Genomic DNA, 14,182 nt, shown 5'->3' on the forward strand with positions numbered 1-14,182 from the left:
AGGGTACTACATATATCAGAACACAATGTCCATGTAGGATGCTCAGCTGCATTTTGCAATGTTGCCTCTTTGAAGTGTCCGTCTCTTTCATTAACAGCTGTATTACACTTGAGAAGAGTTAACGACAAAAAGATTTCCCGGCAAGCGGCTTCTTCTGTTAAATGGGGAATGTGATGTGTTTGGCATGTATAATTTAGCTAATTTGTACAAGAAACACATTACTTAATCAGCTGTAGATTTGATTATTGAATGATAAAGATGGCAATCCATTGATCAATTTATAGACAGAAATACGTTACCATTCTAGAAAAAAAGAAACCCAAACACACAAAACAAAACAAAAATCACAACGATTTAAACACTCTTGAATCAATAAATATAATTAAAAGAATGGTGTGTTGCAGTCATTTGTTTGAGCTGTCTGATGCATGGTGAGATTACTGAAGCATGGAGCCAAACAGCCAACACTACATTTAGTTTCGTTTATTGAGATAATGAAAGGGTATTAATGATAAAGTACAAAAGTGTGTAATAGAAATTAATGTACTGTGAAATAAAATTATGTTTGGAAATCAAGAAGAATATAGTAAAAGTTAAAGCCTTAAATATATTTGGAAGCCACTTTGTATTGTTTTAATAGAAGAATGGTTGTGATATATAAGCTATGAAAATTTATAGGAATGTGTTATAGATATCTGAGTAAGAAAAAATCAAATTATTTTATGAAAAAGCAAATACCATTCTTGCAATCTTGCAAGTTTTGCAAGATTGCAAGTTTTCTTGCAATCTTAGAAGTGGAAAAAAAGGGATAGAAATGACCACATGCTGTATACTTATTGACTCAGACTTGTATTTCCATTTAATCATTTTCTATATTTAATATTTTAGGAAGGCCATGCCAGTATTTTTTTTTTAACTCTATTCAGTGGACATGCACGGAAATATCAGTAATGGATATGATTCCAGTATAAGAATATTAACGGATGACCATTTTAAAAAATGTCCTGCAATGAATGCACGTACCATGTGATAAATGTTTATGAATAATTCAGAAACAAACAAACAAACAAACAAAAAGAAATCAGCAAATAAGATTTAAGGAAAAACCTTAAAAATAGTAAAGAGTTAACAATATTAAATTATTGGCTGATAAGACAACTGGTGTTTGCTTTATGACAGTACAATGAAAACATGCTGTCTTTTTACTTTTTGTGTTTCAACAAAACTAATCCTTAAAATAAGGAAAAATATGCTGAAGCACACAAAAATCGTAGGTAAATTAAAACTACATTATTGACTATACTGTATGTTCTAATAAACTGTTATGTTCTCATAAACTATTGGCAAGTTTGTAACTATTAGCAGAGCCTATTTACGTTCCTTTTCATGGTACCGAGATTGCCTACCTGGGCTAGGGAGGTCCTAAAACGGGTACTCAAAACCACTTCTTTCTCAGTCTCAAAGTACTGAACACTTGAGAACTTAGATGTTGCCAAAATCTCAATATTTAGTTCTTTTGAAAATCAAATAAAAACTTGCTAGTAGGTCTGAAGTAGTTTTTCAGAAACCCACAGTAATATTATTCATTTTTCAGGGTATGTCGAATATTAAATAATGGTCCATATTTTTAAAAGCGTACTTTTCCAGTGTCAATCTCTTGCTTTCATGCTAAAATCCAAGAGCTTTAGATTATTTTAAACTTAATTTTTCAAAATAATTTTATCATGGTCATCCCACAAACAGAATAAGATCTTAAGAAATAAAACACTAAAGCCATGAAAATTTTCCTACCTTCAGAGAAATAACTCCCACAAAAATTGCATTTGGCTATAGTTTCAGAGCAATTATGGTTCTGATGGCAGTAACTATAATACACTCATAGGAGTACGACAAAGCTGTTAAAAACGCTATAAACCTATCATGGCTGTTGCCGTAAGACTACATAGTGACATCATTGTCATATTTTCCGTAGCTTATATTATTCTTGTTTTGTTCTTCTCAAAAATGGCTAAATTTTTAATTTAGTGGGCATTTTGAGGAAAATAGCACCTGATTTGTACAAAAATTCCTAACAAACTTGATGTATCCATAAGTATCATTTGCCTTCTTCATGTATGGGGCACTTAAAATGTGCACATATTTCTGGTAAGGGAAACATGATGATCAAGTTATCACATTCCATTATCATGTTATCTTCAAAAGAAGAATATGTTTTTGCTATAGAACTTTGCAAAAGGTTAAAGGTAATTTTATACTTATTAGCTCTGAATCCACCTACTTCCATTTTTAAATAATTTTGTATTTTCTTTACCATATTTCTTTTTCTAAACCACCTTCTAATGGCATGGAAAGAACAAAAGATTAAGTCATTGGCACTACCCTATGTATGTTTCCTGTATAACATTGGAAATATTACTTCTTCGTCTTTTTTTCAGGTCATTTGCTACGAAGTCAACTTGTGTCATTACAACCATGTTCCCTAAAGTCAGAGAAGTGAGAAGCGATCTCAACCATCTATTATCTACGAACGTCTGACAAACTATGCAGCCAATAGATTGTCGTTGTTCATGGTGAGTCATACACTAATTCATATGATGATATAAATTTTTCTAGCAGGGAGAAGATCAGTCAAGTATTATGGAGGTTATTTAAGGAGCAAACTGAATATGGCCATAGTGGCATTTAGAACATTATGAGTAAGAACACAGGAAATACATTTTCTGTGCACCAGTCATGGAAAGAGACTGTATAGTTGGAGCAAAAAATATGAAATGAATCCAAAAATATAAAATAATGGACTGGGCATACTTTGATCTTACTGAAATCATTTAACCATCAAAGGTTTCTATGCACCCAGGAAAACTAGAATTAAATCTGGCAGGAGGGGTCAAGGACAACAGAAAGAGCTTTTTCAGATACATGGCAGATAAAACTAACACCGAAGGCAATGTAGGCCCACTGATGAACGAGGTGGGTGCCCTAGTAACAGAAGATATAGAGAAGGCAGAGTTACTGAATGCCTTCTTTATCTCTGTCTACTCTGCTGGAGGCTGTCCTGAGGAGCCCCGTACCGCTGAGGCCCCAGAGGAAGTCGGGACAAGGGAGGAGTTTGCCTCAGTTGATGAGGACTGGGCTAGGGAGCAATTAGGCAATCTGGACATCCATAAATCTTTGCGTCCAGATGGGATGCACCCACGGGTGCTGAGGGAGCTGGCTGAGGTCACTTCTGGACCGCTCTTCATCATCTTTGCCAAGTCTTGGGAAACGGGAGAGGTGCCTGGGGACTGGAGGAGAGCAAATGTCACTCTAGTCTTCAAAAAGGGCAAGAAGGAAGACCTGGGTAACTATAGACCAGTCAGCCTCACCTCCATCCCTGGGAAAGTGATGGAACAACTTACCTTGGTGCCATCTCAAAGCATATCAAGGATAAGAGGGTCATTAGGGGCAGTCAACATGGCTTCACCAAGGGAAAGTCATGTTTGACCAACCTCATCACCTTTTATGAGGATATAACGAGGTGGATAGATGATGGCAGAGCAGTGGATGTGGTCTACCTTGACTTCAGTAAAGCATTTGACACAGTCTCCCACAGCATCCTTACAGTTAAACTGGGGGAGTGCGGTCTGGATGATCTGGTAGTGAGGTGGACTGTGAACTGGCTGAAGGGAAGAAGCCAGAGAGTCGTGGTCAATGAGGCAGAGTCTAGTTGGAGGCCTGTATATAGTGGAGTGCCTAAAGGTTCAGTACTGGGGCCTGTATTATTCAATATATTCATCAACTATTTGGATGAGGGAATAGAGTGTACTACGAGCAAGTTTGCTGTTAACACCAAGCTGGGAGGAGTGGCTGACATGCCAGAAATCTGTGCTGCCATCCAGCAAGACCTGGACAGGCTGAAGAGTTGGGCGGGGAAAAATTTAATGAAATATAACAAGGGCAAGTGTAGAGTCTTGTATCTGGGTAGGAACAACCCCAGGTTCCAGTATAAGTTGGGGAATGTAGGGGAAAGGGACCTGGGCATCCTGGTGGACAGCAGGATGACCATGAGCCAGCACTGTGCCCTTGTGGCCAGGAAGGCCAATGGCATCCTGGGGTGTATAAGTGGGGTGATTAGTAGGTCGAGAGAGGTTCTCCTTCCCCTCTACTCTGCCCTGGTGAGACCCCATCTGGAATACTGTGTCCAGTTCTGGGCCCCTTAGTTCAAGAAGGACAGGGAACTGCTGAAGACAGTCCAGCACAGGGCAACAAGGCTGATGAAGGGAGTGGAGCATCTCCCCTATGAGAAAAGGCTGAGGGAGCTGGGTCTCTTTAGCTTGGAGAAGAGGAGACTGAGGAGTTACTCATTAATATTTACAAATATATAAAGGGTGAGTGTCACAAGGATGGAGCCAGGCTCTTCTCGGTGACAACCAGTGGTAAGACAAGGGGTAATGGGTTCAAACTGGAACACAAGAGGTTCCACTTAAATTTGAGAAGAAACTTCTTATCACGAAGGGTATCAGAACACTGGAACAGGCTTCCCAGGGAGGTTGTGGAGTCTCCTTCCCTGGAGACATTCAAAACCCACCTGGACACATTTCTGTGTAGCCTCATCTAGGTGTTCATGCTCCGGCAGGGAGATTGGACTGGATGGTCTTTTGAGGTCCCTTCCAATCCCTAACATTCTGTGATTCTGTGATTTACATCATAATCTCCTGAGGCTTTTGCCACTCAAATAGCCTACTGGGAATAAGGCACACATCTCTCTGTGTTGCTTCCACAAGGGCGGTAATTATGAAACCGTGTTGGAAGCAGTCACTTTGGTACAGCACAGTGGGGAGCTATAGGTTTCTTTGTGGAGTATTGGCTTTTTGCACCTTGAAAGTAATGTGTGTCTGAGTCTGCCAGTACCAGAGCTGGGTATTTAAAAAGTCAAGAGTTTATTTTAGAAGAAAGAAAAAATAAGCACAAAAACCTTTTGTTCTTCACATTTACATAACTTATTTTGCTCTGTTGGTTTTGTAAGAGTGAAAACAAAGAGAGAGTGAGGTTGTCTGTTCTCTAAAGAAATTTTAATCCAAAATAAAACCAGAAGCAGCAAACAGTAGTAAACAGCAAACAAAGGGAAGCAAAGGAAATGCGTAGGCTTTGAAAAGAAAAACAGCTTATACTGAGCATTACACGACTATTATTATGGTTCCTAACTACACCTAATGTAATTTCCCGTAGTTTTATATCAATAAAGAAAGCACATTGACAAAATATTTTATGTAATACATATAAAATTCAGATGCTTAGCTGCTGCAGGATAATTACTCAATAAATACTCAAGCAGAACAAAAGAACAACTAGAAACACAACGGACAGAATTGCAAACAGCAGTCTGAACAATTCAGTGGAGCTGTTTTCTGTTTGGATATCTGATACCTCTTTTCCCTCAGGTTTAGATCTGTATCATGCTAGTCATTGATTTCCAATCTCAAGGCTTCTCAATATTTACAGTAGTGCAGGTTCCCAAGCAACATCAAGCTTTTCTCCTACCTTTGCAGTCCCTTTTCAGTAATAGTCACTAGCCAGGGCTACTGTGTCTCACTGACACTTCATCATAACTTGCATATTAACATTTTCCTTTCACTAACTAAATGATGAATGAGGTAAAAAGCTGATCATAATAAACAACTGCATTGTCTAATTCTGCCCTTCTGACTTGCACGCTCTTCAAGTGCTGATTTTAGCTGTACAGCTTTACTGATTTTTGACATGAATTGTATGGCTGTATTCAGGAATGGTGTGATAGGTTCAAATATAACATAACCAAATTCCTGTTTTGATTGTGAAATGAACACTAAAGAAATGGGAAATACATCACAGCTCGGAGCTATATGCCCACTTGCTGTCAGTGCCCCAATTGATGGCCCTGTCAGCAGGATAGCAGAGAGCTAGTCTTTAGTAACTTCTCAGGGAGTCCAATTTAATTAAAAGCTTATCTCTTAATACAGTGCCAAGCTTCTATATGACAAAAAAGTGTTTCCCACCATGTAAGCCTTCACAGCATCGCACTTAGCAAAATGTTGACTTCACTCTACAGCATGGTAGAGGAAATTACTTCTTTGCCTATGTTTTCTGTGCTGCTGGAAGAATGCTGGGTTTTAGAGAGTTTTTGTTTTCTTTCCTTCATGCTTTACAAGATAACCAGACCTTGCAAATCTGAGAAATAACTTGCAATGAAGCTTATTAAACTTGCATAAATCTGATTTTTATGGAGCCTGTGCCATGACTTTCACTTATTGAAAGTAACAGTAAGAAGCTAATGTGAACTTGCAAGCAGATTATCAAGCTTTTGCTCCAGTATGTTTTAGACTTTGTCCAAGGAAGACTGTGGCACTCAAGCTGCTTAAGTGCTTTGATTGTAGCTTTCATTTTCAAGGAGGAGGAAAATAGCATGCAGAGCTTGTCAGAACTTAAAAATTTAAGTGTCTAATTATTCACTGGAAGAGTACTTCATTTTTTTGGAGGATGTTAGTGAAAGGAAAGCCCAGACACTTGTACTGCATGTTTTCAACAGGTGGTAATGTTAACAATTGGCATGGTTTAAGAACTTCTAAAAAGGCAAGGAATCTTTTCAGGCTGCAGATCAACAGTGGCAAATTTTAAGAATTGCATATGGAAGAAAAGAGAAATATTAATCAAATGGATTAAAAAAAAAAAAATTACTTATCAGTATTAATAGCTTCTACCTTTAGATGGATCTATATTCCACAAAGGTCACACATACATCATGAATGTACATCATGGTACATTTTTCTCATTCTTTTCATTGAGTCAAATTCACTTGATGAAAAAAGCTTTGTTATGAAAAAAGCTTTGAATAATGTAAGGTCAATCAGTAAAAAGGAATTGCACTTGCCAATTATCTTGTTCTAGATCCATCAGTCCTGTAGTATTATTCCTGCTATGCCAAGTAGGAAAATTTTGTAGCGTAGACTTTTAGTGACTATTGCATGAAGCCATAGTATACTGAGTGTCAAGAGCTTTTTCTTATTATTCACGAGCTTTCTGGATATATACTACATGTTGCTACAGACTCAGTTCTTTTTTTATTATTATTAGTTTTACTCATTTTCACTCCGCTTGAAAAGGAATGCAAACTCTTCTTACTTGTGTAGCTAACATGAATTTAGTATGAAGTTTCAAGGGAGAGAACTAAAGAAGTTCTGCTGGCTTAAGACTGTACGAAAATATTTCAAAAATTACTTCTACAAAATCATGTATGGTACTTTCTTGTAAAAGGATAAATTTGCATGTAGTTATTGTGCTCACATTAAACCACTACTGTGGTAAAAATACAGTTCAAAAAAACTGTATATATCAAGTCACAGCATTGGTTGCCTTGTGTTACAGACCTAGACAGAGTAAAGAGAAGGGGTGTATAGCTCTTCTCTGGTTTCCTCATGCACCTACTTGTTTATATACATGGAAATTATGACAGTGACTGCAGCATGCGAATTGCTGAGTATGTTGGAGGTAGGTAAGGTAGCCCATCTTTTCTGTACCCTCTTGAGAGCTTTTACTCCTCTTGTGCTTGAATAAAACACTGTATTGTTATTATCATGAAACAGGCAGTTAGTAAAGGAGTCATAAAAAGCCTTTCCCTTGAAACTCCATTTGATATCTTGGAAAATATTACTCCACTTACAAGAGAAAACACCAAGGGAAACAGTCTTGGATTGACTTCCTCTAAAGGAAGACATTAAAAAAATAATATTCAGTCTTTAAAATTATTAGAAAGCCAAGCATCTCCCACAGCTGTCAAAGACTTGTTAAACATTACTTGTACTTATTCAAAGCAAAGACTGACTGAACTTTTCCTGTGAATTATTAACCTGTTCTCATAAGAGTTGTCAGACATGAACAAGAGATGGCTGAGGTGGCTCTCAGGCCAAAATTCCAGTTAAACAAGGATTTGAAAATACACCATGGCAAATACCAAACACCAAAGTATCACCTCAGTCTTTGCAATGAATTTATATCAAGAATTGACTTGTGGTATTACTGCTGAGAGCTAATGCTACAACCTTCTAGAATAAGGGACCTGAAGCAGGGGAGAGATAAGCAAGCTGACCCTGCAGAGGTACTATTTTCCCTGTAACAGTGTTGAAGGGAGGGTTTCAGCATGGCTGTATTGTCTTCCGTGAAGTAATTGCTTTCAGGAATGTTTTGCATCAGAGCAGCTCTCTGAAGTCAAGGGTACATGGTTATTTTTGAGAGTCTGCAGTGGTGAACTGCCTCCCGCCCCTCCTGGCACCTCTCTGTGGGATGGACCTGCCAGGTCTGGAATGTTCCGTCTGGGACGGAAATATCATATTTATTTTTTAATACAGACTTTCAGTTTCTCAGGAAATGGGTAGATTTTCATGGCATTTTCTAAAGCTTGGGACATTGAAAACAATCACATAAAGAATATTCCTCAGGGAATGGCTTTTCAGAGACATATGTTGCTCTCTTTCTGTGTATATTTTTTTAATTTCATCTTCTGACACACTTAAAATTCTCTTTCCCAGAACTACTCAGTGTGGGTGCACACGTATTCTACAGATAATTTCTTCATTTTTTTCCAAGAGCATCTCAGTGTGAGCACCCATCCAGTCTGCAGAGGATTCCTTGTACTCTTTTAATGTTTGTGTGTTTTTGTTGTTGTTGTTGTTGTTTTTTTTTTTTTTTAATCTCTGCTTTCATGTCACTGATTCTGTTTTCTTTTGGGTTGTCTCCCACAAATCCTCTAGATCAATATGCACACATACACAGGTACACACACATGGCATGTACGCAGAGATCGTAACACAGGGTATTTAAATTATCTTTCATCTCTAATTTTTTTAGCCTTCTATATTTATATTATTATCTTACTGAGTTATGAGTTATTTGATTTCACATTTGTTCTCTCTGGAGTTTCCTGTGTCATAACTTGTAAGAGGCCATGGTTATGAGCTGCTCTGTAGACCTTTCCTGTATAGCTATGGCATGTTCTCTTGGCATCAGGAATGAGAGAGTGTAACTGCACAGGAAAGGATGGGCCATAGAGAACCATGCAGCATTGCCCCTGCCCTATACAACTTAGGAGTCTGCTGTTCTGGCAGCCCCAGGTGTGTCAGAGCTGGGGAACCAAGGAGCAGAGTGGGCAGTAGCTCTGGTGCCAGAAGGATTCTCCAAACTCTTTGCAGAAATGTATAGCAGTGCAAAGATAAGACCTCAGTGATTTTGTCAGCCTCCTGGTTTCATGCATACGGAGTCACCCTGTTGCCTCTGCAAGGGCTGCCACTGTCTCCACACCAGCTCCTTTTCCGGTCTTCCAAGCCCAGCTGCCCAAACTATACACCAGAATGAACATTCTGCAGTTGTTCAGTGACTGTCTGCCAGTTTCAGTACTTTCGCTCCATTCTCATGATTTGTCAATGGCAGTTCATAATGGCAAAATAGAGTAACAGAACTAAGATGAGAGAGAATGCTTGTTATACTACAAGGCTGAGCAGACCCCTGGGTCACAACAGTACTGTCATCTGTGTCTGTGTGCCACAAAAAGTATAGTTATCAATAGAAGTAGTATGCTCAGATGATTTTCCCTAGATTTGTTTCAGAATGAGAATGGTTTTATTGCTTAATTTTCAACGAGAAAATGGTTCAAATCATGCTCACAAAACAAAACAAAAAAAACAAACAAAAAACCACACACACACATACAAAAACCCAAAACAAAACAAAACAAAAAACCCCCATGCATTTGAGTGACACTCAGCTGATCATTGCCATTGCAGGAAAGGAAATCATTCTTATTTGCAGTCTCAGGAGATGGCTGGGCATGGAGCTCACTTGGGGAGGTATGGAGAAGAATCTTGATTTATCAATATTCATAACAATGGTAAGTTATAAAATTTCTCAGAGACTACATAAGCTTAGTACATTTCTTAAATTCTGGAAATGTTTAAATATATTCAGCATATTTGTTAGCCATCAAAATTTTTACATTACATATTATTTTGTTAAGTGTTTGAATAGAAATATAAAAATACAGCATTTGGTTCTATTAACAAACAAAATACTGGCCAAATCCCATTTATTAGTGTGCTTATTTCTTATACCTTACAGACAAGTGGAGCTTCTGTTCCAGTCTGAGGAGTTTGATAAAATAACTTTTTAATCCTGCAACCTATTTCATATTCATGAGGGTGATTTAAGAGAAATGAAGGGAGAAGGCATAGAGCTTTAAGAACAGCTCAGATGCAAACAGAGGTTTCTGTATAGTAAGAAATATTCCTGAGTTGCAACATCCTGACGACAACCATCTTGAAACCTACAAATGGTGATGTGTTTGGATCCTGGGATTTAATTTGGGCTATTTCAGAGAAAGAGACAGATACTAAAAGTTAATCTAGTCAGAGACTGTTTTTTTCGCTACTAATGGCCCCAAGCCTAGGTTGACCTGATTTCAGTGTCATTTCTACTAAATACTTTGAGGGCAAAGAGCAGGCTGTTCTCAGCAAATGAGAAGTAGTCTTGTCATTATGAAAATATTTGTGACAGCGTAAAGTATCTGGTGCTTTTTTTACTCACAGGTTAAATTTGTCATGATACAGGTAACTGTGGAGTATGTAACTAGTGAGATGTAATGTCTCCAGAGGGAGGTTTTCAGACTCACCAGGAGAGGAGGTCTAGTAAACGTGAGAGAATAGCAGCATTCATGAGTGGTATCTAAGGGAATAACATAATCTTTCCATATGTGAAAGAGATCTGATTTTATGATCTACATATGACATTGCTGGCTGCAAAATCAGCGCCTTATGCCTATTGTTTCCTATGACTCCCACATGTTTTATCGTTGCTTTCCAAAATACTCATCCACCTGGTATGTAAGTATTGCTGACATTTTTTTAGTTACCTAAATTATAGTTCCTAAAGACTGTCTGATCTGTGTCTTTGCCTACCTTTCCAGTGCTTATCGGTCTCTCAGTAGTAAGTCTGTCAAGATTTATGCCGTCTGTATATCTCTTCAATAACCTCTTTATGTTGTCTTTCAAGAAATCAGTAAGAATTTGGGATGATCTCTGTGTGGGAATTGCTCTATGGAGGACACTACTGGTATCACAGGGCTTTGTCTAGCACCACTGTAGATGCTGCAGGGTATCTGAGATGCCTGCATGGATACTAGCAGCTACAATACAGGAACTGATGGAGATCTGCACCCTTGTAGAATGGTAGTTAAAGCCAAGTGTTTGAATCCCTTCCAAAGCAACTTGACAGGAGATCCACTACAGGACAGAAGTCCTGCTGGTTCATCATAAGGCCTGTTTGTCTTCCTGTAGTTCCTTTACTACCAAATTCTGCATCTCACATCCAGCCCCTGAACTCCCCTGTGACTTTGATGAAGACAAGTGATCCAGATCCATGATAGCTAGTTTTCACAGGCAGAAGTTAACCTTCTATTGTCGCTATATGCCGTGGGAATGATTTTTTGTCCTTCTTTTTCTATACACTTTTGTCAACTTTAAATATAATAGTGTGTTATGCATTTAATATATGAAGGGAATTGGTTTTTTTAAAGTGAATTTCATTATTGTTTTTTCCATTCCTTATCTTTTACCGAACTCTCCTTGATTACTTCTTATTTCTAAATGACATTCACAATACTAAACATGGAATGTTTCATACACTGTGTGATACTGTTGAATATAATTATATGATTCAGGTGCAAATTGAGGCTCAAAATGAAGCATGGTGTTCCCAGCATGTTTAAGTAGTTCTATGTCATTATTCAGCCTGGTTGCACAGTCAAAAGTGTCTAAATGTAACTATAGGTGGAAAAAATAAAATACATTTAAAGGATTGTCAAAAAAAAAAAGCATAGTATAATCCAGAGTGCATTCCTGTGTGCATCTCTGTGTCTGTATATGCATAGCTATATATTATTATCACAGTTTCTTGCTTATGAAACTAAAGCCAAATGAAAATGGATTTTTCACAGTACATGTCACTTATTTACCTTCTCTGTGCTATTTGTATGCTGTAGCTGGTTTCAGTGGTTTGCTGGTTTTCACACCCTACTGTAGTGGTATAATGTTATGTAGCTGATTTCTAGTATTGCTGAGTGTTGTTTGGATCACTGCATACATCCTCAGAAACAAATTATGGTAACTGAGGTTAAAAGTAAAATCACAGCAACTTTGCCATTGCTACTAGTTCTCATGATTTTACATTGCTATTTGTAATCAAGAACTTAACATTTCTGTTCACTAATCTCTTCCGTAATTCTTAGTAAAATACAGGAAAAGAAGTCGTTACTCAGAATAGCATCTTCTAGCAATATTACATATGCTTTATTCCAAATTTAGAGATAACATTACTGCTTTCTGTGAAAAATAATAGATTTTGGAGAAGACCGCTCACTCCCTAAATATATGGAAAAGAAATGTGTAACTAAATCAAATTTTTTTTTTTTTTTTTGTCTTGTGGAAAAATCATGAACCTTTGTTACATTTGCTTCCTGAACTGCTTGGCAGAATAAAAAAGATTGTGGGTAGGAGTATAATGATCCAGTTTGCAAGACAAAAAATGTGATTTATTCTACTAATAAGTTATTGTGCACAATAAATTCTATTAGTGCACTATAACTACATGAATACTTTATTATAAGAGGGAATTTTACAAAATGTTGTTGCTATAACTTCCATATGAAAGTGGTTATTCTGTAATTAAATTCAGGAGAGGCAATCAAATGCTATCTCAGATTTTTAAAAGATAGCATTTATTGTCTATTACTATGAAAATAAGGGGGGAATTTCATGTACACTATATACTGAGTGTAGGGAGCTTATTTTTTTCTTTGTTTATAAAAATTGAGAGAAATGTGGGGGGGATTCTAAGCCGCCTTTAAATTTACAGTTGTTTGGTTTTGGTTGTTGTTGTTGTTTTCTCTCTTTTCTTGCCTCCCACATGTATACAGATCATAAAATCTGTGACCAGGAAGGTGAACATGTTTAAATATAATTCAAATCTATGTCCAGGCTTACAGAAAATCTGCTCTGCCAAATTTATCTGTCCTCTGTGATGCAAAATAATGCTCTTGGTTTGCTTTTCAGACAAGCAATCACTTCCTTTTTGGAAGAATACATACTTTTAATAAAAGAAAATTCAGGCTGGAGAGGAACGGGGAAGCGATCTTCACTGTCATTGCATGATCTTGCGTTGCAGTCTGGTGGTCCTCAGGACCTTTCACAGTGACCCATGCTGGGGAAATTCTGTCTTTCAGACACCAAATAATGTTTCCTACTTCAGAATTATCTTATGCTCTTTCTTATATTGAAACGATTGTGTTTTGTGGAGGTGAGAGTTTTATTATGTTCCCTGTTATAAATATGGTCCAAGTACTGAGTCTAAAAACCCTCAAAAGTCTGTCTCTCCCCCTCATGTGAAGACAGCCTTGCAGTGTGTGCTGGAAGACCCAGGGCAGTTGTTCCTCCCCACACACACAAAAACATATTAGAAAACATATCTCACACATTGCATAGAGCAGGGAGAGGGTTAACGAGCAAATGTTACATGTTGACTTTCTTTGCTCTTATGTGATAAAAGAATGTCATCATGTTTGCAGTAGCAACAACTAACACAAACTAAAAATGAATTTTCTTTCTCATCTCCTCTTTTTATTGAGTTTCATCTTCCTGTTCACTGCCATGGGCTATTATTCTGTACTCCTGCACTCAGCCAGAAATATAATGAAAAAGAATCAATCTCTGAAAAGAAAGTTATCACCAGCCAATAATATTGGACCAGTTTCATGGGTTCTTCAGTGTTTCATCCAATTGCCAAAATGCCTTACCGTTACAAACTGAAGATAGTATCTTAGCTGCTCTTCTCGGTAAGTACAAAATCACTGTGCGCTACTCAAATGATCTAGACTGTAATTAATATGTGAAATATTATGACTAATACTGTGGAATTCATTAAGGCAGAATGAAAACAGTGTTAATTTGTGTGTTCAGAATAGATTGTCTAAAAGTTGATGGTCAGGAATATCAGAAAACCATAATTTCTGAGAAAATGGTTGAGTGCTTCACTATTTTTTGTGTACTGTTCTTTTTGTGTTTGAAGCTGCTCATGCTGCTTATGATTTTCTCAGTTTAAAATTCAGGTATTGTAAAAATTTATTGTT

Source organism: Columba livia, chromosome 4 (assembly GCF_036013475.1).
Source record: "Columba livia isolate bColLiv1 breed racing homer chromosome 4, bColLiv1.pat.W.v2, whole genome shotgun sequence".
In the NCBI taxonomy this organism is placed as follows: domain Eukaryota; kingdom Metazoa; phylum Chordata; class Aves; order Columbiformes; family Columbidae; genus Columba; species Columba livia.